The sequence below is a fragment of the Octopus bimaculoides genome, chromosome 10 (assembly GCF_046866305.1).
Source record: "Octopus bimaculoides isolate indiv1 chromosome 10, ASM4686630v1, whole genome shotgun sequence".
In the NCBI taxonomy this organism is placed as follows: domain Eukaryota; kingdom Metazoa; phylum Mollusca; class Cephalopoda; order Octopoda; family Octopodidae; genus Octopus; species Octopus bimaculoides.
Window position 1 is genome coordinate 6,030,322 of NC_142937.1, and position 26,352 is coordinate 6,056,673.

The following is a 26,352-nucleotide window of genomic DNA, read 5'->3' on the forward strand; positions in this document are numbered from 1 at the left end:
TGCAATAAGAGTGTGAATCTGAGAGGGGAATATGTTGAATAAAATCATAAGGAACTGATCCTCCTGCACTTTCCTCTATCCAAAGCCAGGAGCATTTCAGCACCCCAGCTCGTTCTTGGTTCTTGGTTCAGTCCCAGTGCGTGGCACTTCGGGCAAGTGAGTTCTATTATAGCCCCGGGTCGACCAAAGCCCTGTCAGTGAATTTAGTAGATGGAAACTGATATATATATATATATATATATATATATATGGATAGATAGATGGATAGATAGATAGATAGATAGATAGATAGATAGATAGATAGATAGATAGATAGATAGGTTTCTTTATTAGCCACACAGGGCTCAACACAGAGGGGACAAAATACAAATGTAGAGTTTTTCTTTTCGAGGGGGACGAAAACAAAGCAGAAAAAAAAACAAAAGTGGGGACAACGATGAAAAAAAAACATCGCAAAACGTTTGGGGTATTTACAAAAAATATGAAATAATACAAAAAATTCCCAATAAATGGGGAGGTTATCCGTGGAAAGAAAAACCTACGAAAAGACCACGGTAACCTCGGTCTTTAGCGTCACACTTTGTTAAATAAAATTTCTTTTATTTAAGCAAGAAACGTGAGTAACTCTCTGTTTACAAAATTTTAAAACGTTTTATAGAATCATGGTCAAGGTGGCTTCGTCATTTATACGTGCCATTCTTGCTACATGTATCCATCTTTTTGCGAAACATTTGCTAGACAACACTTGCCTCTCTACTCTCACCTTCCTTTTCAAGTGATACTTGAAAAAGTTGATGAGAGATTGACCAGAGAGGAAAGTATTTGTCTCTAATCCTTTCAGACGCGTCCACCAGATGCATTCTTTGGCCATAGCCACAAGTACGATAAATACAGCTCTTCCTTCCCGTTTAAAGGAAGGAGGCGTGACGATATTGACGATAGACTCGGTTGATAAACCGACTCGTCCCACACGCGACAGCAGTCGTTCGACATAAGCCCACAGCTCCGAAATGGTTGGACACTGCACGAGTGCGTGCAGAACGGTTTCATCGCTCTGACCGCATCTCGGGCAGGTCGGCCCCGCATTTCGCGAGCCGTGTCTATCGAGCTTATCCCGAACGGGTAGCGCCTCTCGGTAACACTGCCAGGCCAGGGATCTCTGGAAGTTGTCCATAGGTCCCGGCCCGAAAGTCGTCCTGAACAGGCGGGTCAGGTATTCCTCGTCGACGCCCAGGTTCGCCCCGAGATCGTCGTCGTACCTGCCCTCCACTAATCCCCTATAGAATGACTTCGTTGTGATGCAGCCGCTCAAGGTCGACCCGGGACGGCAAAGTTGTTGCAGAGCAACGCGACACTCACGGTGCCATTCGCCATTCCTCGGCCTCTTTTTGATCCACGACTGCAGCTCGGTCATGGAGACGAGCTGCGGGAAAGCGCGTCGCACAAACGGCGACCACACCTGCTCACCGTCGTCTACGTAGAGCCGGAGATGTCGCAGTCTCAGCGCATGTCTGCGCATCATCAACCACGGCATGCCCAGCCCTCCTTTCAGCGGGTGTTGGCAACAAACGGATCGCCTCACCATCGGAACGCTTCCTTTCCACAAAAAGCGGAAGAGGATGCGCTCCATTTCGGTGATGGCGCGATCGGGACAAGGCACGACGGTCAGGCGGTATTCGATGACGGACGCGATGTACGCGTTCGCCACCTCCGCCCGACCTTTTAGAGACAGCTTCCTCTCGGACCATTGCCGGCAGAGAGTGGCCACCCTACTCATTATCTCGTCCCAGTTCTTCTCCGTTTGCAGGTCCGGACCGAACCAGACTCCGAGCAACTTGACCGGACCGTCCGTCCAGCGTCCCACTACTGAGGCGCTGCCGGACGGTATGGGCTTGCTTCTCCAGGTGCCGAGCAGCAAACCCACCGACTTATCCCGGTTGATTTTCGCTCCCGTCACCGCTTCGTAGTCTTTCAGCCTCTCGCCGACAAGCTCAATGTGCTCGTGGCTAGACGCTATGACGGTGACGTCGTCCGCGTATGCCGACACGCTCGTCCCGCACCCCAGTTCTCGCGGGATGCCCCTCAGCGTCGCCAGCTTCCGCAGTAGTGGCTCGAGAGTCAATACGTACAGGAGCGGCGACAGGGGGCATCCCTGACGAACCGAACGTGCAATGTCGAAGGGTCCCGATAGACGTCCATTGACACGAACAACCGAACGGATGCCTGTGTACAAGGCAGCCATCCAGCCGCGGAAAACGGGACCGAAGCCGGCCGCTTCGAGGACGGCCTCCAAGTATCGATGGTCTACCCTATCGAAAGCTTTGGATTGATCCAAATTGATCAGGGCCCCACCCATGCCAGGTTCCTTAACTACCCTCTCTATGATGTAGCGCATCAGATGGAGGTTGTCATGGATGCTCCGGCCCGGCACGGCGCACGTCTGCTCCGTGCCGACCAGTTTCTCGATGACAAGCGCCAACCGCTTGGCTAACACCTTGGCCAAAATTTTCATGTCTGCATTGAGCAGAGTGATGGGCCTAAAGTTATCTATGGCGTCCCCCTTGTTTGGATCTTTCTTCAGCAGCGTTACCGCTCCTCGGCTCACAAAACCGGGAATGCTCCCGTTCTGCTGCCAGTTGCAGTACACGACCGCCAAGACTTCTCCAAACAAGTCTGGCATACAGTTGTAAAGCTCGTAGGGCAGACCATCCAAACCCGGAGATTTGTCCGTCGAGCAACCCGCCATCGCGTCCCTCACCTCCTCCGCCGTGATGACCCCTTCGCAGCACTCCGCCTCTCTTGCCGAGAGTCGTGGCAAGCTGTGCAGGTAGGCACTAAAGTCCACCCTGCCTTCTCGCTCGCCACTCCTCCCGAACAGTCGGGCAAAATGCCGCTGAAACGCCTCGCACATCTTGCTCGGCTCGAGCAATTCGCGCCCCTGTTCGTCTACCAGAGACCGGATGGTGGCTCTGTTACCCCGCTGCGCCTCCGCCACCCGGGCCTCTCGTGCGGCTCCAACACCTTCATTCCCCAGAGCACGCATCCTTGCCCTGACAGCACACCCTTCGTGTTTAGCATTGAAGTGTTGGTCGAGGGCCAACCTCGCCGCTAAAACGTCGGATGCGATGCCACTTCGCAATGCCTCTTCTAACTTTATCACTAGCTCCCCCTCTTCTCTGTTCCTCTCTACAGCTAGTGCCCTGCTATACCTTATTGCTTCCGCCCTTACTGCTCTCTTGAGGGCAAACCACCATTTGTTGTTGACGATGGCTCCCGTCAAAGCCCTCTTTACTAACGTGCTAATCCGGTCTCTGAAAACCTGTCTCGACGGGAAAGACGCGTTTAGTTTCCAGTAACCGGGACCCTGCCTATGTGCCTTATCTAAGTCTAGCGTACACGTCACAAGTTTGTGATCCGTGTAGCTGACTATGTGGAACTGTGGACATCCTAAACTATCTCTATCTCTTGTCCTACACACTATCCTATCTAGATACGATCTCGACGACCCAATGCGGTTGCTCCAAGTCCACGTTGGCACATTTGGGTGGTCGAGTCGGTACCTGTCAGACAACTGGAAGCGTCTGAGCAGGTCTATGAGGCCTTTGCATCCCCTTCTAGTTTTGTCACTCCCCACGTAGTCTAGATGCGTGTCCAAGGTAGCATTCCAATCCCCCACTAAAAGTAAGGGACGAGACGTTCCCAGGAATACTTCTAGACGTCGAAAGAAGTCTGACCGACCTGTTAAAGGAGGCACATAAACTGCCAGCAACCGAAAAGCGCCTCCATCGCTGCCGTCCACATCTAGGACAACCAGTCTACCCTCCGGGTCCGTAAATATCGTCTTTACTTGGAGATCCAGACTCTTGCGAAAAAGAACCGCCGTGCCACTACCGCCCATCCTCGGCAGACAGGGAGAAAAATAAATGTTAAACTGTCCGCCAAACACGGACTTTAGGGCCCGCGGTTCATGGAGTCTGGTCTCACTAATGGCTATGATATCCAAATTGTGTGACTTGATGTCATTTAAGAGGTACCCTTGTTTCCAAGGGAACCCTAAGCCACGCACATTCACACAACCAATCTTCACCATGATTCTATTTATACGTGTGCTTTAAAGCACAAAACAAAAGAACAGAGTGTTACTTACCGTTAGAAAGTTTTGTTTCCTCCTTGGATTTTTCACCAAGGAGGCTATTGTACAATTTCTTGCACAAATATTTCTTGAATCCCCCTACCGAGTTGGGGTAGAGGGATTTTATTGTGTTGTGTAATGCTGGTGTTACATGAATAATTTTAATGTGTTTTGGCGGTGTTGTACGTGGGTGGTTGTTGGTTTTGATATCTTTATTTGTGATGTTTGTTTTAGAGTTGATGTAATTCATCAACTCTGTGTTTGTACTGTCTATTGCTGTTAGCATTGTTTTTTTTATATTACTATTGGTGTTAGTAGTATTTTCGGGAGATGTGAATCTCCCTGCTTTGTTTGTGTTTGCATTTTGTTTTGTTTTCTTCTTACTGCGCTTCCTCTTTCCTTTCGTAGCTATTTTCCACTCCTCCCCACTCTCTTCATCGGATGATGGGAGATCTGAGGAGTCAGAAAGAGGTAACGGCAAATTTTGTGCGTCTGTGTGTGTTTCTGTGAATGTTTGTGTTGCTGTTTTTATTGATGTTGGCTGCTTGTTATTTATGTGTGGTGTATGTGATATGGGGGAGGGAGAGGCAGTCTTGGAATTTTCTTTTTTTTCTTCTGTTTTTGCAGTTTCTGTTGTCTTTTCTGTTGTGGTTATTGCTGATATTTCTGTTGTTGTTTTTTGTGTTGCTGGTGGTGTTGGTAGTAAGGTTTTTCTGTTGGGGGTATTTGGTAGTTGCTTCTGTTGTTGTTGTTGTTGTTGTTGCCTTTTCTTCTGGGCTACTGGGCATGTTTTTTGAAGGTGAGTTTTGCTACTACAAACGTAGCAAACTGGCCTTCTGCCTTCGACGAAAACATGAAAAATTGAATCCTCAGTTAATTGGATTCTATGTGGAATTTTTTCCCAGTTTGCTGGATCAATTTGTACCAGGAGTTGAAATTCCTGGCCAATCCAGTTTTGATTGCAAACGGCAGATGCTTCTAGTATGTTTATCTCCTCCTCTATGCCTAGACATATGGCAGATACTAGCCATTCTTCCTCAATTTCAGGAGGCACATTCGAAATTTTTATTTTCGTAACCCTACGACCAAGGTACGTAGGGATCATGAGCAGGTTCTCATGCTGTAATGACTTAGTGGAGAGGTCCTCCGCTCGCTGCTCGCTGTCTAGTCTTACTTCTATCGTTCCGAATTTCAAACCTCTCGTTATGTAAGTCTTGTAAGACCAAATCGGCTTTAAGCATCTCTCAACATTTTCTTGGGTGAATTTTTCCACTGTCTTTGTCTTTAAATTAATGGTTCTGTAGATGATAGTTTTTTTTTCGATGTTTATCTTAAAGTCCGCGGGCGTTTGAAGATGGACTGTAACGTCCTTTTTACTTAGCATGCTTTTGCATGCAAGTAATTTCTCTTTCGATATATTCAAAATTCTTTTCCTAGGCTTCAAAGCCTCGGCAAAGTTCGTTGTGGTGGTAGTAGTGGTGGTATCAGTGGTGAGGACAGTGGTTTTGTTAGCAAGGACATTTGTGTCCTTGTTGTTGTTGCTGCTGCTGCTGCTGCTGTTGTTGTTGTTGTTGTTGTTGTTGTTGTTGTTGTTGTTGTTGTTGTTGTTGTCACTGGTTACGTTGGCAGGCAAGACTGCTGTAGCAGCAGAGTCTTTCTTTTTCTCCATTCTCTCCTTTAACTGTGAGGAAGGAAGACTAGGAAATTCTTTTTCGAACGAAACACTGCAGACTGCAGCGTTCGTTTCACAAAAATTTTCATGGCTACAAGACGCCATCGTCTCAAAAAAAAATGGCTAGAAAGCCGAGATTGGTTTTTATATCCTGGAAATGTGCCACACAGGGCAGATTTCCGTCGCAAAAAACTTGCACCAGAGAGTCTACAAGTTGTTATACAACTTTGTATATAAAATAAATTTTACAAACAAACTTTTTAAAACATGAAAAAGGCAAAACTTACAGAGCCGACACGTCTACCGTCCGTCCATAGAGATAGATAGATAGATAGATAGATAGATAGATAGATAGATAGATAGATAGATAGATAGATAGATAGATAGATAGATATGATTTTATTATAGCCACACAGGGCTGAACACAGAAATTGGACGAAATACAAGCGTAGAGTTTTTCATTTTCGAGGTGGGCTGGGTGGGACACACAAAGAAAAGTCAAATCAATAGGGATTGTAATCGTTGGGGTGTGTGGTGTACAAAAATTATAAATCTTCCCAAAAACGGGAATAAATATTGTTTACAGTTTAGGTGTATCCTTGGAGTGAAAAACCTACAAAAAAGCACCAAGGTCACCTCAGGCAGTTCAAAATGTACATAAAAGTAAGTACCTTTTCTCTCGTTTTCTCTTTTTGTTACAAATTAATGCTTAAAATGGTGTCGTCTTTCATACTCACCAATTTTTCCACATTTACCCATTTTTTATTGAAGCTTTCATTCGACAACGCTTTCCTCTCTATCCTCATCCTCCTTTTCAAGTGGTACTTGAAAAAGTTGACGAGGGACTGACCAGAGAGGAAAGTGTTTGTTTGTAAACCTTTCAAACGCGTCCACCACACACATTCTTTCGCCATAGCTATCAGTGTTACGTAAACCGTTTTTCCTTCCCGTTTAAAGGAAGGTGGCGGAACAATATTCACGATAGACTCGGCCGATAAGCGGGCTCGTCCCACACGCGACAGCAGCCGTTCGACGAAGGTCCACAGCTCTGAAATATCTGGACACTGCACGAGTGCGTGCAGAACGGTTTCGTCGCTCTGACCGCATCTCGGGCAGGTCGGTCCGGTGGTTTTCGAACCGTGTCTGTAGACCTTCTCTCGAACTGGTAGTGCGTCCCGATAGCATTGCCAAGCCAGGGATCTCTGGAAATTATCCATAGGCCCCGGCCCGAACGTTGTCTTGAAAAGGCGAGTTAGGAATTTCTCGTCGACACCCAGGTTTGCCCCGAGAGTGTCGTCGGACCTCCCCTCCACTAGTCCTCTATAGAACGCATTGGTCGTTTGTAAGTTGCACAAGTTTGATCCCGGACGGCAGAGCTGTTGTAGAGCTTGGCGACACTCGCGGTGCCAATCGCCCAGTTTCGGTCTCTTTTTGATCCATGTTTGCAGTTCGGTGAGTGAGACGAGCTGCGGGAAGGCGAGCCTCACAAACGGCGCCCACACCTGTTCACCGTCTTCAATGAAGTTCCAGAGATGCCGCAGTCTCAGCGCATGTCTGCGCATCATTAACCACGGCATCCCCAGTCCTCCATGTAACGGTTGTTGACAGCAAATGGATCGCCTCACCATCGGAACGCCACCCTTCCACAGAAAGCGGAAGAGTATGCGTTCTAGTTTCGTGATGGTGGCATCGGGACAAGGTACGACGGTCAGGCGGTAATCAATGACTGATGCGATATACGCATTAGCCACCTCCGCCCGACCTTTTAGAAATAACTTTCTCTCGGCCCATGTTTGGCTGAGTTTGATTACTCTACTCGTGATTTCGTCCCAGTTCTTATCCATCTGGAGGTCCGGATTGAACCAGACCCCGAGCAGTTTAACCGGTCCGTCCGTCCAGCGTCCCACTACGGAGTCACTGTTGGACGGTATAGGCTTGCTTCTCCAGGTGCCGAGTAGCAAACCCACCGACTTTTCCGGGTTAAGTTTTGCTCCTGTCACTGTTTCGTATTCTTTAAGTGTCTCGCTTAGCATCTCGACGTGCTTTTGGCTCGACACTATGACGGTGACATCGTCCGCATATGCAGACACGCTCGTCCCGCAACCCAGCTCCCGTGGGATACCCCTCAGTGTCGCCAGCTTCCGCAGTAGTGGTTCGAGCGTCAATACATTCAGAAGCGCCGACAGGGGACATCCCTGACGGACCGAACGCTTGATGTCGAAAGGTTTTGACAGGTGACCGTTCACCCGAATTACCGATCGGATGCCGCTATACAAGGCAGCGATCCAACCGCGGAAAACGGGACCAAAGCCAGCCGCCATGAGGACGGCCGCCAGGTATCGATGGTCCACCCTATCGAAGGCTTTAGATTGGTCTAAATTGATCAACGCCCCACCCATGCCAGGATCCTTAACTACCCTGTCCATGATGTACCGCATGAGGTGGAGGTTGTCATGGATGCTTCTGCCCGGCACTGCGCATGTTTGCGCCTTGTCGACCAGTTTATCGATGACAAGCGCCAACCTCTCGGCTATTACTTTGGCCAAAATTTTCAAATCTGCGTTGAGCAGAGTGATGGGCCTGAAATTATCTATAAAATTCCCCTTGTTTGGGTCTTTCTTCAGCAATGTCACTGCACCTCGGCTCACGAAACTGGGAATTCTCCCGTTTTGTTGCCAGTTGCAGTAGACTGATGCCAAGAGGTCTCCAAACAAGTCTGGCATTTGGCAATACAGCTCGTAGGGTAGACCATCCAATCCAGGCGACTTATCCCTCGCGCAGCCCGCCATCGCATCCCTTATTTCAGCAGCTGTGATGGGACCCTCACAACACTCTGCTTCTCCCGCCGTGAGCCGCGGCAGGCCAGTCAGGTAGGCACTGAAGTCCATCCTGCGTTCCGACCCACCGCTCGCACCAAACAGTCGAGCAAAGTGCTGTTGAAAGGCCCCACACATCCTTTCGGGTTCGAGTAAACTGCATCCTTGTTCATCAATTAGAGACCGAATAGTGGCTCTGTCACCGCGTTGCGCCTCCGCCACCCGGGCTTCTCGCGCAGCTTCGATCCCTTCGTTCCTTAAGGCACGCATTTTAGCTCTGACGACGCAACCTTCGTGTTTGGCGTTGAGGTGTTGGTCGAGGGCCATCCTCGCTGCCAAAACGTTGGTTGCGCTGCCAGTTGTAAGTGCCTCTTCTAGTTTCTTGACTAAGTCTCCCTCTATTCTATTTCGATCTATCGCTAGTTCTTTACTAAACCTAATAGATTCCGATTTAATTGCTATTTTCAGGGCAAACCACCATCGGTTGTTAACGATGGCTCCTGTTAACGCCCTCTTAATTAATTCGTTAATCCGGTTCCTGTAAACCTGCCGCGCTAAGAGCGAAGCGTTCAGTTTCCAGTAACCGGGACCCTGCCTATGTGTTTTATCTAAGTCGAGCGTACACGTCACAAATTTGTGATCCGTGTAGCTGACTATTTTAAATTGTGGACATCCTACACTAACTCTATCCGCTGTCCTACATAGAACTCTATCTAGATACGATCTCGACGATCCGACGCGGTTTGTCCAAGTCCACGTTGGCACGTTCGGTTGGTCGAGTCGGAACCTGTCAGACAAATGGAAACGCCTGAGCAGGTCTTTAAGGCACTTACATCCCCTTCTACTCCTATCCATTCCCACATAGTCTAGATGCGTGTCCAAGGTAGCGTTCCAGTCCCCTACTAATAGTAAAGGTCTTGACGTTCCCAGGAAAAACTCTAGACGTCTAAAGAAATCCGCCCGACCCGTTAAGGACGGTGCATACACTGCCATCAGACGGAAAGCACATCCGTTTGTACCATCGACGTCCACGACAACCAGCCTACCCTCCGGGTCTAGGAATATTGGCCTTACTTTTAGGTTCAGACTCTTTCGAAAAAACACCGCGGTACCACCACCACCCATGTTTGGCAGACAGGGAGAAAAATAAATGTCGAATTGTCCGCCAAACATGGACTTGAGGGTCCGCGGGTTACTGAGTCTGGTTTCACTGATAGCTATTATTTCTATGTTCTGTGACCTGATGTCATTTAGAAGATATCCTTGCTTCCAAGCTGACGCCAAGCCACGTACATTTACACAACCTATTTTAAGCATAATTTAGTCGAAAAGTGTAAAGAGTCGAGAGAGAAGGTTACTTACTCATTTCGACAGTTTTACACTGTTCCTCCTTAGAAGTGTCTAGGAGTAAGTCTTTGTATAATTTTTTAGAGAGGTATTTTTGGAAACCCCCTACCGCATTTGGATAGAGGGATTTGAGTGTGTGGTGCTGTGTTGGTGTCAAATGTAATATTTTTATATGTTCTGGTGGTGTTGTTCTTGGATGATTGTTTGTTTTCATGTCATCTTCACATATGTTTGTGTGATATGCAATATACTCCATTAATTTTATGTCTTTTGTGTTTATGGCCGAGAGCATTGTATGCGTTTTTGTGGTGTTAGTGTTGGTGTTAGTTTGGTTGTGTAAGGGGCTTTCAGGGTTTGTGTACCTCCCTGCTTTGCTTGTGCTTGGTTTTGTCTTTTTTAATCTTTTTCTCTTACCCCCTGTGGCTATCTGCCATTCCACTGGACTGTCATCGTTTGACGAAAAGTCCGACAGATCAGAGGGGGGTAAGGGCAAGGCATCAGGTTCTATGCCTGTATTGTGTGGTGTGTGTGTTGTTGGGTATTTAGGTTTTGCATTTGTTTTTTCTTCGTTGATGTTTGTTTTCTTCGTTGTTGTTCTTGGTATTGGTGTTGGTCTATCTTTTGATGTTGGTGGTGGTGTTGTTTCCCTAATTGGTTTTGGTGTTGGAGTTGATTGTGGTGGTGTTGTTTCTTTTCTTGGTGTTGATGGTGATGTCGTTTGGTTTACTTTGTTGATGATCACTTGTGGGTTTGGTGGTGTTGGTAGCAAAGGTTGTTTTTTATTTATTTTTTGTTTTGGTTGTAACTGTTCTTGTTTCTTTTTTTGTGCCAAAACGCACTTTGAAATTAGGTGTTCTTGGCTTCCGCAGAGGTAGCAACGCGGTTTTTTACCCTCCGCCACCACATAGAGGCTTTGTCCATTTTCCAAGTGAATCACATTCGGCAACTTTTCCAGTGAATCTTGATCCATCTGGATCAAAATTTCAATGCTTTTTCCGGTCCAGCTGTTATTATGAACAACAGTGGTTTCTAACACATTTATTGTTTTCAAATGAAAACATATCGCCGAAGTAATCCACTTGGACTCAATTTCCGGAGGTACATTATTTATTTTTATTCTACTCACTCTCTGTCCCATGTAGTATGGGACCATGATTAGTTCATCATTTTGTAAGGCTTCCATACTATACAATTTCGCCTCTTCTTCATTATTGAAACGAAATTGTACTGTATTAAATTGCAAACCCTAGTTTATATATTCTTTAATTTTCATGATTTTTTGGCACATTTCTCAATTTCTGTTTTTGTAATTGGATTTGTTAATTTTTTTACTTTTTCTTATTATTTTGTAAATGATGGTTCTTTTTTTTCTACGTCTTCTCTCACTTCTTTTGGGGTATGTAAAATTAAATTTTGTCCGGACGTAGAAAAAAGGGACCTGGTTTCTATAAGTTCTTTGTTTGTAAAATGTAAAGTTTCTTTTTTTTGTTTTAGCATATCTGCAAAGTTTTTGTTGTTGTTGTTGGTGGTGGTGGTGGTTGTGGTGTTGTGGCTTCTGTTCATTTTTCCTTCCTCTCTTTCGCTTGCTGTTTGTGAAGAGAGTAAAGGTTGAGTTGAACTGTTGCTGCTGCTGCTGCTACTTTTGTTGTTGTTGTTATCGTTGTTGTTGGTGGTGGTGGTGATGATGGCGTCAGCAGCAAAGGTGCTTACGTCAGAGATATTTGTGACGGTTTTTACGCATGGTTTTGTAACCTTGGTTACAGTTTTGTTTTTGTTGTTGGTGTTGTTGGTGGTGACAGGGCTTTTAACAGTATCGATGACGTTGACAGCTTTGACTTTAGAATCTGTTGCTTCATTCTTTTTCTCGATGTCTGTTATTGCTTTGGTGTGTGTGCGCGTGCATGATTTATTTTTTTGTTCTCCTAGCGTCTCAAGTCTAGGAAAATGTTCGTTCATCAAAGTTTCTGTCCAGCGTTCTATGACTATGTTTCTCGACATTTTTCAATGTCGAGAAGAAAATATATAATTTTAAAAAGGTTGAAACTGCCCCTAAAGGGCCAATTCCTACCTTGAAAACACAATAAAAAGAAAGTTTGGTGCTTCACACACCTTATATACAAAAATTCCAACAAAATATGGGCAATAAAAGGTCAAATAAACATTTACCTCTGCAGCCGATGTGGCAGCACGTCCTTCTGATAGATAGATAGATAGATAGATAGATAGATAGATAGATAGATAGATAGATAGATAGATAGATAGATATGTTCCTCTTTGTCCCCCATCAATGCTTGAAGAATGGTATCGGTTTGTTTACGTCCCCGTGATTTAACGGTTCGACGAAACTATCAGACTTAAAAATAAAAAAACAGGGTCTATTCGATTGACTAAACCATTCAAGGTGGTGCTCCAGCATGGTTGCAGTTTAATGACTGAAACAAGTAAAAAGATAAAAGATACACAGTGTGTGTGTGTGTGTGTGTGTGTGTGTGTGTGTGTGTGTGTGTGTGTGTGTGTGTGTGTGTGTGTGTGTGTGTGTGTGTGTGTGTGCAAGTGTATGTGTGTGTTTCATAATGAAACGACATATTATTAACGCGAGTGCCTGGGACTGGAATAAGGACATTCATTAAAGAAAATTTCTAGTATATACCCATGGTCAATTGTCCATTACTCTGAGGTATCCTGTATGTATATATGTGTATGTGTGTGTGTATGTGTATGCATGTATATGTATACATACATACGTATATGTATGTGTGTATGTATATGTCTGTCTGTCTGTATTTATGTATGTATGTTTTTATGTATGTATATGTGTATGTATGTATATGTGTATGTATGTATGTATAAGCATAAAATCTTCTAAGAATCCATAAGTCATAAAGAATATGCACTTGTATAATCAATTTACAATATTATAGATCCACTTCAGCCAATCTTACCAATCCGTTTCGCACTGGGTATTAAATAACCGGATATTAGATAACAGCATGGTTAATGCCACGTGCTGGTATCTAATATCCGCTTATTTAATACCTATTGCGAAACCAAGTGGCAACATCGGCTGAAATGGATCTATGATATTATATACATCGTTTAATATATATATATATATATATATATATATATATATCAGACGTAGCTGATTGGTAAGAAATTTGCTTCTCAACCACATGGTTCCAGTTTCAATCCCACTGCGGGGCATCATAAGCAAGTGATCCCGACTAAAGCCTTGTGAGTTGATTTGGTGGATGGAAACTGAAAGAAGCCCGTGATATATAAGCATTATAGATCACACACATATATATAGTGTGTTTTGTTTATAAGACGATTTGCTGCAGGCTAGCCCAGGATAACGTCCGAATGTCCTAGACTAGCCGAAATTACTCACCCCCAATCGAATTCAGGAGTGGTAGGTGCCGATATTTCGCCATTATTGCGTCTTATCAATATCATGCACCTGAATCGAACCGGAACGAATACGCCCCATGGTCTATAACATTCAAGTATTCTTTAACACTCAGTGTTGTCCAGGGAGCCACTCCAGACGCTACCCCGCAGCAAGTCTGCTTATAAATAAAACATATACACTATGTCTGTTCGATCGATACGGTTCACATTACCAGAGCTACTTTTAATTCGTAATCTAATTTTCTTTCACATGTGCTTAGCCGTGACACATCAGCAAATTGTCTTCCTTCTAATTATACATAAGTCGTAGACCAGGAGAGTGATTCGTTTTGGTTCGATTCTGGTGTGTGGTATTCATAAGCCACGATAATGTCGAAATATCTGCATTTTTCCATTCCTGAACTTGATCTGGGTCGTGTTATTTCGGCTGGTCTATGACATTTAAATGTGCTTTGACACCCAGTGTTGAATTTGGGTCTATTCATTCGACTAAAATTTCTTAATGTAGTGCCGTAGCATGGCTACAGTCTAATGACTGAAACAAGGAAAAATAAAAAGGAAAAATCTAATGAGAGCAGCTGTGCGGACTGCTGTCGTGCTGTAGCACTGCTTTCAAGAGTTTACTCGCACAATTTACCCCCAGTAGATATTTTTAAAGTTTGATACTTATTCTACTGATTTCCATTGCTGAACCGTTAAGTTACCTAAACAAACCAGCAAGGGTTGTCAACCGGTAGTGAGGGACAAACACAAAGACACACAGATAGATAGATAGATAGATAGATAGATAGATAGATAGATAGATAGATAGATAGATAGATAGATAGATAGATGTGTGTATATATATATATATATATATATATATATATATATATATATATATATATATATATATATATATATATATATATATATGTATATATATATATATAAATGGAGCAAAAATGCAATAAAAGACATTAAAATATTAGGACAGATAGACGATACAAAGGCAGACAAGAGAAACAACAATTAGAAGGACAGGCAAAAAGACGGGTCATTCGTGGCTTTCTTTCATCAGTCAAATCCCAGAAGTCACGACTATTTCGGACAGTTACACTTGAGATGGTTCGATCTGGTTGGCCCCAAAAAAGTCTATGCTAAGAGCATTAGACCCCTTGTAAGAAAGCTAGCGAATGTATACGGCAACAAAGACAAAAAAAATAAACAAACAAACGAAAGTCTTTTTTTTCTATTTCCGTCTACTCACCCCCAAGGCTTTTGGTTGCCCGTTGCTATAGCAGAAAACACATATCCCAAGTGTCACGCAGTGGGACTGAACACGGAATCATGTGTGGTATATAATGTTTACTTCCCAAGGCAAACTTTTTACTACACAGCCACTCCTGCGCCAGTAGATAGATAGATAGATAGATAGATAGATAGATAGATAGATAGATAGATAGAAAGATAGATATATAGATAGAGAGAGAGAGAGAGAGAGAGAGAGAGACATACATACATACATACATACATACATACATACATACATACATATATATATATATATATATATATATATATATATATATATATATATATACACACACATACACATGTGTAGAATATATATCCGACACATATGTGTGTGTGTCAGATATAGAATATATGTGTGTGTGTACAGGCACCTCTTTTAATATGTGTGTGTATAGAAAGAGAGGCAACAAGGATATACATATAAGAGGGAGATCTTATATGAAACATTGACAATACGTTTGTATCGTGTAGGTTTCTCATCCTAATCTTGTTTACAATCTCTTATTATCTATGTTTTCAACTTGTATAAAAAGTAGTTTTAAGTCATTCATTTATCAGACTGAGGTGATTAAGAGCTAGTCACGAATTACAAACATAATTAAGTAAAAACACACCATTAGATTCTCTCATCAATTGAATACTTATGAAAGTCTGAGCGTTTCAGAGACAGACGTCATGTTAAATTGAGTGAAGATATTGCATCTTACGCGATGTTAAGACACTCGTTTGTTTTCGAGTTACGTCTTACGCTTCTGAACACTTTAGCATTTGGCGCTTGTACCTTCGTCGGTATAGAACTATACCAAGCTGAAGATTAGTCTTGTTAGGAGCAGACTAGGCCATGGGGATGAGGAGGAGGAGGAGGCGGATGGGAGGGGAGGAGGGTGAGTTTAGTCGAATAAATCGATCCTGGTATTCATTTTAAGAGTTTTGTGCTTATTCCATTGCTCTCTATTGCTGAACCGCTAGTTCAAGGGGAAACAATCTAACTACGCCGGTTGTCAAGTAGCGGTGGCGGACAAACACAGCTACACATATATACATATGTACGTGTATACATATATATATTTACATATAGTGGAGTTCATTCAGATATAGGCCAATCTGAAATCTTAAGTATAACACGCTAACCTATTAAATACGTAAAATATTTAATTAGTCTGCCAAAGTTCAGATTCCTCATATCACGCAGAGACACGAAACGAGCAACATATTGAGAGAGAAGGAGAGAAGAAAGCACAGAGACAATATCGGCGCTAATTGTGTGATTATGATAATTGATATCATTTCGAGAAAGTTGAATAATTCATCAAGCATAATATATTTCTATCATTATATTTATTTATACAGATATATAGACAGGCATATAGATTTATATATGTGTGGTTGGGTGTGTGGGTGTATGTGTGTGTGTGTGCGTGTGTGAGTGTGTGTATTTGTGTTTGTGTGTGTGTGTGTGTGTGTGTGTGTGTACACAGTTTTTATACTCATAGGTAAGTGTTTTAATGCTTCGATCATTAGGACCGCCTTAAAGCATTAAAACTCTATTCTCTCCAGCACCGCTGTGAGCGATACATCATTTGCACGATGTGGAGAATATACCACCAGCATTGCCCAAGTGACCTCAACATTAGCTTCAAAATTCACCCAAGGCTAGGACCAAGATCGCAACACATAAATACTCTGCAGCGCAATTTCTTTTCCTCAACAGGCCCTGGCCTATTTAACATTGTCCCGAAAGAGATCAAAGAGGAAAACGGTCACATCACGTTTAAACGGAATCTGGACAAATATCTCCAAAGATTAGCAGATAAGCCACCTATAGCTGGATACAACTCACTCAACAAGAAATCCCTACTCCAATGGACTATGATACTACAAAACTTGACTTGAAAAGGATTTAGTTAATCCTAACAAGAGGTGCTATTGAGTTAGACATGACCTGGACCAATCTTTGGTCGAAACAAGTTATCTAAGTTTTATATGTGTGTGTGTGTGTGTGTGTGTGTGTGTGTGTGTGTGTGTGTGTGTGTGTGTGTGTGTGTGTGTGTGTGTGTGTATGTATTCTTAATATGAAACCAATGATAGCCTTCTTTGATCCACAAGTAAAGAATATTCATCCAGCATTGCGGTATTGAACATTCATTTTTACTGTTCGATATTAACTTGTGTATATATATATATATATATATATATATATATATATAGACACAGACATATGTATATAGTATAAATATATATACGTGTATGTGTATATCAATATATGCGTGTGTCTGTATGAGAATATGTGGGTGTATGTATATATATATATATATATATATATATATATATATATATATATATATATATAGCTCACTAGATTACGACACACGTCTGATAGTGGAAAGACCCTTTTTACTTTGTTTTATTTTTGTTGTAACTGCATAATTATTTTCCTTTTTTTTTTGTATAGGCGAAAGGCATTTGTCCATTCTATATGTATATGTATAATTGCATATGTATATTGCATATGTTACGATCGTCTGATTGTCGAAAGACCCTTTCTATTATATACTTATTTGTTTCGTATATGTTCATTCGTTTGCCTTGCCTTTAGCTTAAGCCCCTGACCCAGCCGGTTTCCAGTACTATCGGAGATAAGTGGGCGAATCTACGATGACATTCCGGACTCTGACAGAAGAAGCAATTGGCAGCGAATGATCCGTGTATATTGTTTAGTCCTGTTTGCCGTTTTCATGCATCTTCCGCATGTTGTGTTTTGACCGTTTCCGTTTGTTGTATTCTCTCTGTTCTACCTTTGATTTTTATATATATATATATATATATATATATATATATATATATATATATATATATATATATATATATATAAAATTGAAAACCAAGAGGAGAGTGTAGATTTATTCACATCCAGAACATCTTTATTAAAAACTTTTCCTCACCATATATAACAATGACCAACATACGTTTCTACTACAGCATTCAAGTAGCTGAAATTTCATCAAGGGTCCATCAATTACGACGTTTTCAAAGTGAACTAATTCAAACAAACTTCCTGAATTGGTATGCAGCTGAAGGTGATAGCGTTACCTTTTAAAACCATTTGAATTCTGGTCTTATAATCACCTCTACTGTATAAAAAAATATCATATAAATATACGATGGAAAAACATAACAAAATATTCTAAAATCATAAAATAATAACACCTACTAAATGTGAATCCCTTAATTATCAAGGAAACATCACTTAACATTCTCTATTATATCTACAACTACACCCAGTTAATTTCTAATCAACGATGGTTTTAACTTTACCACGCCAACAAACCACAATACAAAATATCATGTAATCAATAGATATTTCTGAATCCGAGGAAAACGTTGATAAACTTCATGAACAATAATTAATCCAGATGATATTACGGTATTTTTTTCCGTTGTGATCAGGAGGAAAAGCTGTGCTCGTAGTCCTTTGCAGGGAGTCCGCGGAAAATGAGAAGGTATGAGAAAATATTCTCAAACCGGAAACCGAGTATGAATGCTTAAAAGAGATACATCTGCACTGAAAGCCTCCAAAGTCTAGACAGTAATGTTACACAGGGCGACGGATTAAGTCAGCTCCTTAAGTTGACTATGACAGAATTTAGACTCTAATCATTCGAAAAAGGAACAAATACAACAAGGTATCCGATACGCCACTTTTACAGTTCCAGAGCCCTAAACTGATACATATTTATCGACCCCGAAATAATGACAAGCAAGGTTGAACTCGGTAGAATTTTAATTCTGAGAGTTGGAAAAAATGCTGAGAGAGGTTTTATCTGATGCTCTAGAGCGCTGGTTCTCAACAGGGGTCCATATAAGATTTTGGGGACTCTACGCTAGCAAAATAGTAAATTAGGGATCCACAGTCGTGTATTAAGGGTCCATGAAAAAGTTTTGCTTTAGATGTAATTATTGCAAGAATCAGCTCAGCTTCTTTCTCTACCGTTTTCCATAGTTCAACCTACACAAGTTAATGTGTGAAAAGTAAAATAGAAATTTTGAAAGAAGTACCTATAAATTTAGCTTTTAAACTAGTGACGATGAGGGTCCACCAGAGTAAAATAGTAATCAAAGAGTTCCGTAGGTAAGATATGGCTGAGAACCAGTGCTCTGCTTGTACTGACGTGAGAAGTTTGGAAATTTAATATTTCAGTTTTCCGTCTAAGATTGAGGATGACAGAAATTGTGTCATCTAGAGGTATAGGTAAGTTGTGTCTCTGAATTGAACTTATATAACGTAATATAAGATTTCTTGTATAAATGTATGTCACAAAATTATAACAAAATATTCTAAATTAGTTAAACAATGAAAAACAATCGGAATTTCTCGATTACCAAACAAATATTAATTAGCAACGTAACGACCGGTCTTCGTAACTTAGATCAGCAAAAGCAATCGACTAAAAAGGGCATACACACACACATACACACACACACACACACACACACACACACACACACACACACACACACACACAAACACATATATATGTATGTATATATATATATATATATGTTCGAATAAAACCCTTCAAGATGGCGCTCCAGCATGGCCGTGGTCAAAAAACTGAAAGAAGTAAAAGATAAGACGATATCACGCTGACAATACGAGATATCACGTAATCCATGGCAAAATCCGAATTCGAGGAAAATGGTGATGACCTCCATCAACAATAATTAGTCTATAGGAAACGCCAATATTAGATATTTTATATATCCTAATCAAGCGGAAAAGTTTCCTACACACAGATATAATGGGGTGAAGAAGGCCTTCGCTATGAACATCCTCATCACTTTATCATAATTCAGAACACCTTCGCCATCTTTTAATCAAGCTATAAATGTATCTGATATTGATCTGGCTGTATCTTGATCCATTTCCTTACTAACATCTTAACTCTGGCTTTTACTTCACACCTCTAATCATAAAGTGGTCTTGATACATGGAATGAAATTTCGCAAATATATCTTCCTTCCTTAGTAAAAGCGGGTATCATGACCGCTGCTCATATTCTTCTAAAGACAGAATATACGCTAACCTATTTAATGCCTTAATGGGATTTCCATCGATCACTTAACCGAATATATGTGCGCATGCCTGTTCTTACGTCTTTATGTTTGTGTATGGAGTATGTGCATGTGAACGTATATCTACACACACACACAAACACACACACATACACACACACACAAACACACGCACAGACATGTATATATAGGTATCGTTTTATGTACGATTATAAATGTATGTCTGTATATGAAGGGTGATATATATATATATATAAGATACATAAAAATATTTATACATAGATATTTATACACACATGCGTACATACATATATATATGTATGTGTGTGTGTGCGTGTGTGTGTATATATATATATATATATATATATATATATATATATATATATATATATATATATATATATATAACCAATTCTATCTGTATATACGAAGGACATATTTTTACGTATGTCTTTCTTTGCATGCAAAAATAGTCGTGACTGTATGTTAGGAAGTTTTCGTTCTAACCACGTGGTTTCAGGTTCATGCATATACATAAATATCTATATGCATACACATATGAATATATACATACAGGTATATACACGCACGCATGCACACACACACACATATGTGCATGCATGCAAGTGTATGTATGAATATATATACGTGTATGCATTTATGTGTGTATATATATGCATACAATTAAACCTTGGGAGAGGCATTATGCACACGAAATACAAGACGAAATATATATGCATAGTTTTGTTACATAATTTTATAAATGTTTCATCGATATTTTGTCACAAGTTTATTCCTACTTTGTGTAACAATACATTACATCGCTATTATCATACATGTTCTTTTCTTGCTTGGGAATAAATCATAGTCAGATGGGACCAAACCAGGATCAGAGGGAGAGTGATCAACCATTTCAAATGTACAGTCACACACACATGCAGTTGAAACAAAGACTTGTGTGCTGGAGCATTGTCCCGATAAAGCCTGTTTCGACAGTTTCCCAGGGTGTTTCATCTTGAAAACCTTTCGTAACTGTCTCAGCAAGTTGACATAGTACTCTCCACTGATGGCGTAGGCCTTTTTTGAAGATAATTAATAGACACAATGCCTTTTGCATTCCAAAATTTAAAAAATCGGAGGTTATCACCTTCCTTGCAGGTGATGACGGATGTTTCCACTGCATATATTATCGCTTAGTCTCTGGCTCAAAGTGACGAAGCCAACACTCATCCTGGGTTAGGAAACGTTCAAGGAAACCACCTGGTTCTGTCTCAAAGAATGTCAGATTCTTCCATGATGTGGTCAGCCTGGAGCGTTTTTGATCATGTATAAGATGGTGTGGAATCCACGAAGAAGAAGCCTTCGTCTTGTCAAGTTCATTGTGCGCGATATTCTCAACTTTCACACTGAATATGCTTATAACACTGGCTTGTTGATTTATAGTCAATCACCAGTCAACCATCACTATGGGGTGAACATGACCAATGTTTTCCCCGGTGACATTGGGTCATCTTCAAGACTGTCCTTTGTCCTCTTAAATTTAGCTACCGCTTTTGCACCTTTGATAAAGCTGGGGTGTCACCGCCTAAAGTAGTGACTATTTCAGTATGATGTAGTTGGAGGCTAAACACTTTATCTGTAAGTACTTGTTAACAACACGATACCAAATTTTGTCCTTCTTCAACAGAAGTCGCTTCTAGTTACATTTGAAGACTTCTTTGAACAGTCAGATGTCAGTTTATTCGGAAAGAATGCAGCTGTTACTAAAAAGGGTTGGAATTAATGCGTCCAAGATTTCACAACTCTAGCATCACTCCACAGTCAGTCTAGGAACTTTCCAGCCCACTCTCGTATATGTGTGTGCGTGTGTGTGTACGTACGCGCGCATATATATATACTTTCTAGACGACATTATCGAATGTCACTTGTTACAATAGGGTGGGATATAATTTGAGAGGTGTTTCCTTATTATTTATAGCAGTAAGTATATTATTATGTCAATGCCTGTAATGACGACGAGACTATTTATTATGGCGAATTGGGTAAATTATTTTGTCGATGTCTATCAATCAATTCATAAAACTTCTTGACGCGACTCGTATCATGTGTGTGTGTAAGTGAGTATAACTATCTGTCTTTCAATCTATCTATCTATGAATCGATTTATCTATCTACTTGTCTCTCTGCCTGTCTAATTGCCTATCTAACTGTCAATAGTGTGTGTGTGTGTGTATGTGTGTGTGTGTGTGTGTGTGTGTGTGTGTGTGTGCGTGTGTGTATAGAGAGGGAGAGAGACGGAAGATGGAAAATTCGAGAATTTTTATCAATCACTACAATTGTTTCGACCCATCTAGCATCGATCCCTCACGGGAGGGATACTTAACTGAATTAGGAGCATCCGTCGGAGCATGTGTCTCTTCAGATGATAATAAGACGACTGTCCCACAAGGTATCTTCTCGTTTTGTATAGAGATTAATAAAAATACTCGTATCTTCCATTTTCCAACTCTCTGATAAATCAAATACACAACAAACACTGTGAAAGCGAACGTGCTTTACCGGTGAACTACCAAGTATATACCATACGTTTTATTATCTAAGATATCTAAGATATATATATATATATATATATATATATATAGGAGCACTCCGTCGGTTGCGACGACGAGGGTTCCAGCTGATCCGATCAACGGAACAGCTTGCTCATGAAATTAACTTGCAAGTGACTGAGCAAGGAGATTCAGCGTGACACAGGTTTAGCATTCTGCCTTATTATTATTTTTTCGTTCCAATATATATATATATTGCAAAGCGATAAGACATCTGGGAAATGAGTTTGATAATTATAGATTGAAGAAACTGATGCAGGCTGCAGAAGCATGGAAAAGTCTAGGAAGATGCAAGAGAAAGATGGCACTTTGTAGATCAGATGTGACAGTGCTTGAAAACGGAGTGAAGATGGAAGAGGCATGCAAATCCTTCAACGCCAACATTTTAAAATCATCAGTGAGAATCGATCCTCCACCGTCTTCAATGTTCGAAGAAGTACCACCTATTCTAGTCAGTGATGAAAGCAGATAAAGCTGGAGCAAAAGACAGAATAGCAACGAAGATGTTATGGAGTGGAGGAGAAGGGCTGTGGAAAATCCTCGTTCTACGTTTCAATTGCTATCTGAAGCAGGGTAAAATATCTCCGCAGTGGAAAGAGTCGAATACCATTTGCTTCATAATAAGGGTGATAAGGAAAGTCTAAGAAAGTATGATGCCATGTGCCGCTTGTCTCAGGATGTTTTAGAAAGGTCATAATCACCAGAAAATCTAAACATCTCGAACAAGCAAATTTTCGTTAAAACTACAGTACGATACATCACGTATTCACTTTAACACAGCTTTAACAACGAGCGAAAGCAACGAAGCTGTATATCGCTTTAGTGGACTGCGAATAGGCTCTCAATAGAATCGAAATGAACGCAGTACTAAAATCACTGGAAATGCAAAAAAGTTGGGGCACAATACACCAAAATGCTCAGAAATGCGCCACAAATGTAGCCCTGTTATTATCATCTGTAAGAGTTCCAAGTGAAAAGACGTCAATGATATGCAATCTCTCCAAAATTCTTCACTGCATATCTGGAAATTGTCACCAGAGATATTGACCGGAGAGGTGGTGTTGACATCAACACCGCCAATTCACAGTTAACATCGTACTCATCACCGAAACCACAGACCAGCTGCAGGCAATGCCGGCAGCTGGACACTCATAGCTCAGACGTAGACATTAAAATGCATAAAAACAAAATAGATGCAGTTGAAAATGTTGCACATGACCGAATATTAGTGGAACCGATAAAATGGAAGAGGTAAAGGAATAGGTTTACATGGGACAGACAGTGAATATGGGCCTAAACATTCCTGAATAAGAGCAGGTTGGAAGGCATTTGCCTCGATAAAAGATGTGTTAAAAACAAGGCTTGACAAGACCCCCCCCCCCACATGTCAGTCTTTTCAATAACACTGCATGTGAGACGTGGGTTGCTAGGGAGCGAGAACACCCAAACACACACACACACACATATATATATATATATTTATATATATACGTGTGTGTAAGTTTGTACGTGAGTGTGCATGTGTGTGTATATGTATGTGTTAGTGCCTCTTCGTAAAAGCCCACTTCTCAATTGCGTATAAAGGCGCGAGTAGGACATACTGATGCACATACATTTATACTTTCATACATTTATTCAAGTATATATACATAACAATATGTTTATAAATACAGATATATGTGTGAATGTGTGTGTGTGTGTGTGTGTGTGTGTGTGTGTGTGTGTGTGTGTGTGTGTGTGTGCTATTTGAATTCTGGTATCTAACTACTGACGTCCGCTGCTACATAAATACACTATTACTTTATGATAGTGTGTCATTAACCGTGTCATTATATGAGCTTAATTGTCCGAAAAATTAGAATCTAATTAACAATCATCTCAAGCATATAACCATTTTGTAAACAAACAATATATTTATGTTTGCAAGTCTACTTACATGTATGTATGTATGTATGTATATATATATATATGTGTGTGTGTGTGTGTGTGTGTGTGTGTGTGGAAAGGGAAATAGATAGATCGATAGATAGATATTCATACAGATATATATGTACATAGACACATATATAGAGTAGGTCACATAGATAAAATATATATAAATAAATACTTAAATATATATTATCTGTACCATACATATATATATATATGTATGTATATATATATGTAAATATATACATATATATGTGCATGTATATATATATATATGTATACATGCATGTATATATGTGAGTGTGTGTGTGTGTGTGTGTACTGACACTGACAAACACACATACAGACGTATAAATGTATTCCTGTAGCTATATGTATATATATATATATATGTATGTAAATATATATATATATATATATATATATATATATGTGTGTGTGTGTGTGTGTGTGTGTGTGTGTGTGTGTGTGTGTGTGTGTGTATCTATATATCTACCTATCTATATATGTATGTAAATATATATATATATATATATATATATATATATATATATATATATATATATATATATATATATGGGTGAGAGGTGTGTGCGCGTGTGTGTAAAACAATTGCTTATTCACAATAAACCTATACTGAATCATTTGAAAATCTTAATCTATGTCTACAATATTGAAATCTCGCTGTTAAAACAATTCTCTGTCGGTAGGACACATTCTGATTAGTTTCATCCCTATTTGATGATCCATCAGACGACAGAAATCAGACAATCATAACAACCCCAATATTTTTTCTCCCTATAAGGCGGCGAGCTGGCAGAAACGTTAGCACGGTATTTCGTCTGCCGCTACGTTCTGAGTTCAAATTCCGCCGAGGTCGACTTTGCCTTTCATCCTTTCGGGATCGATTAAATAAGTACCAGTTACGCACTGGGGTCGATATAATCGACTCAATCCGTTTGCCTGTCCTTGTTTGTCCCCTCTGTGTGTAGCCCCTTGTGGGCAGTAAAGAACTAAGAAACGTTAGCACACCGGGTGAAATGCTTAGCGGTATTTCGTCGTCTGTCTTTACGTTCTGAGTTCAAATTCCACCAAGGTCGACTTTGCCTACCCTCCATTCGGGGTCGATAAATTAAGTATCAGTTGCGTACTGCGGTCGATCTATTTGACTGGGCCCCTCCCCCAAAGTTTCAAGCTTCGTACCTAGAGTAGAAAAGAATATCGTTTTCACTCTGTACATATATATATATATATATATATATATATATATATATATATATATAGATAGATAGATAGATAGATAGATAGATAGATAGATAGATAGATAGATAGATATACAGGGCAGGGAATCGTCAATTAGTAATAAAATTAATAATTAACAATTTTGCCGGGTAGCTCAGTATGAAAAAAACCTTATCGGTAGAACCATTTATAATCATAAATATATAGGGATTAGCAGAATTCTGCTTCTCCAACATACTGAGAATTCAGAAATAGCAGCCAAAGAACTACTGATTCCAAAACTACAAACTTTTCTCTAAATTGATAGCGATATTCATGATAGACACAGAACAAAAAACAAAAGAGAAGAGTAAAAAAACAACTTGCCTTTAGTTAATTTAGTACGACGTTTCACAGTTAGGAATATGAAAATACCCCATTCTGATCTTCAGCTAAATATTCAAATAAATTTGTTAATGTCTAAATAACTCACGTTAATTGAATATCGCTATCAATTTAGAGAAAAGTTTGTAGTTTTGGAATCAGTAGTTCTTTGGCTGCTATTTCTGAATTCTCAGTATGTTGGAGAAGCAGAATTCTGTTAATCCTTATATATTTATGATTATATATATATATATATATATATATATATATATATATATATATATATATATGTATATATATATATATATAATATGTTTGTACTTCATAGCCAAATCATACATCGCGCATTAATTTACATAAAAAGTATTAGCATATCCAATGTATGTTACATGAATAGTTTGATAATAACGTTATCAGGAAGGCATAGTTATGCAAATTAGACTAGCTGTTGCTGCTCCCCTT

General features: G+C 40.5%; 1 long non-coding RNA gene across 1 annotated transcript in view; it reads left to right on the forward strand.

Moving 5' to 3' along the window:
* Window positions 1–5,627: 5,627 nt before the first annotated feature.
* LOC149133433 (uncharacterized) overlaps window positions 5,628–26,352 on the forward strand; it is a 29,971-nt gene continuing 9,246 nt past the window's right edge. The window contains exon 1 of the long non-coding RNA XR_016243319.1: window positions 5,628–6,467. This is a non-coding gene — a long non-coding RNA (uncharacterized LOC149133433). The remainder of the gene's footprint in view (window positions 6,468–26,352) is intronic.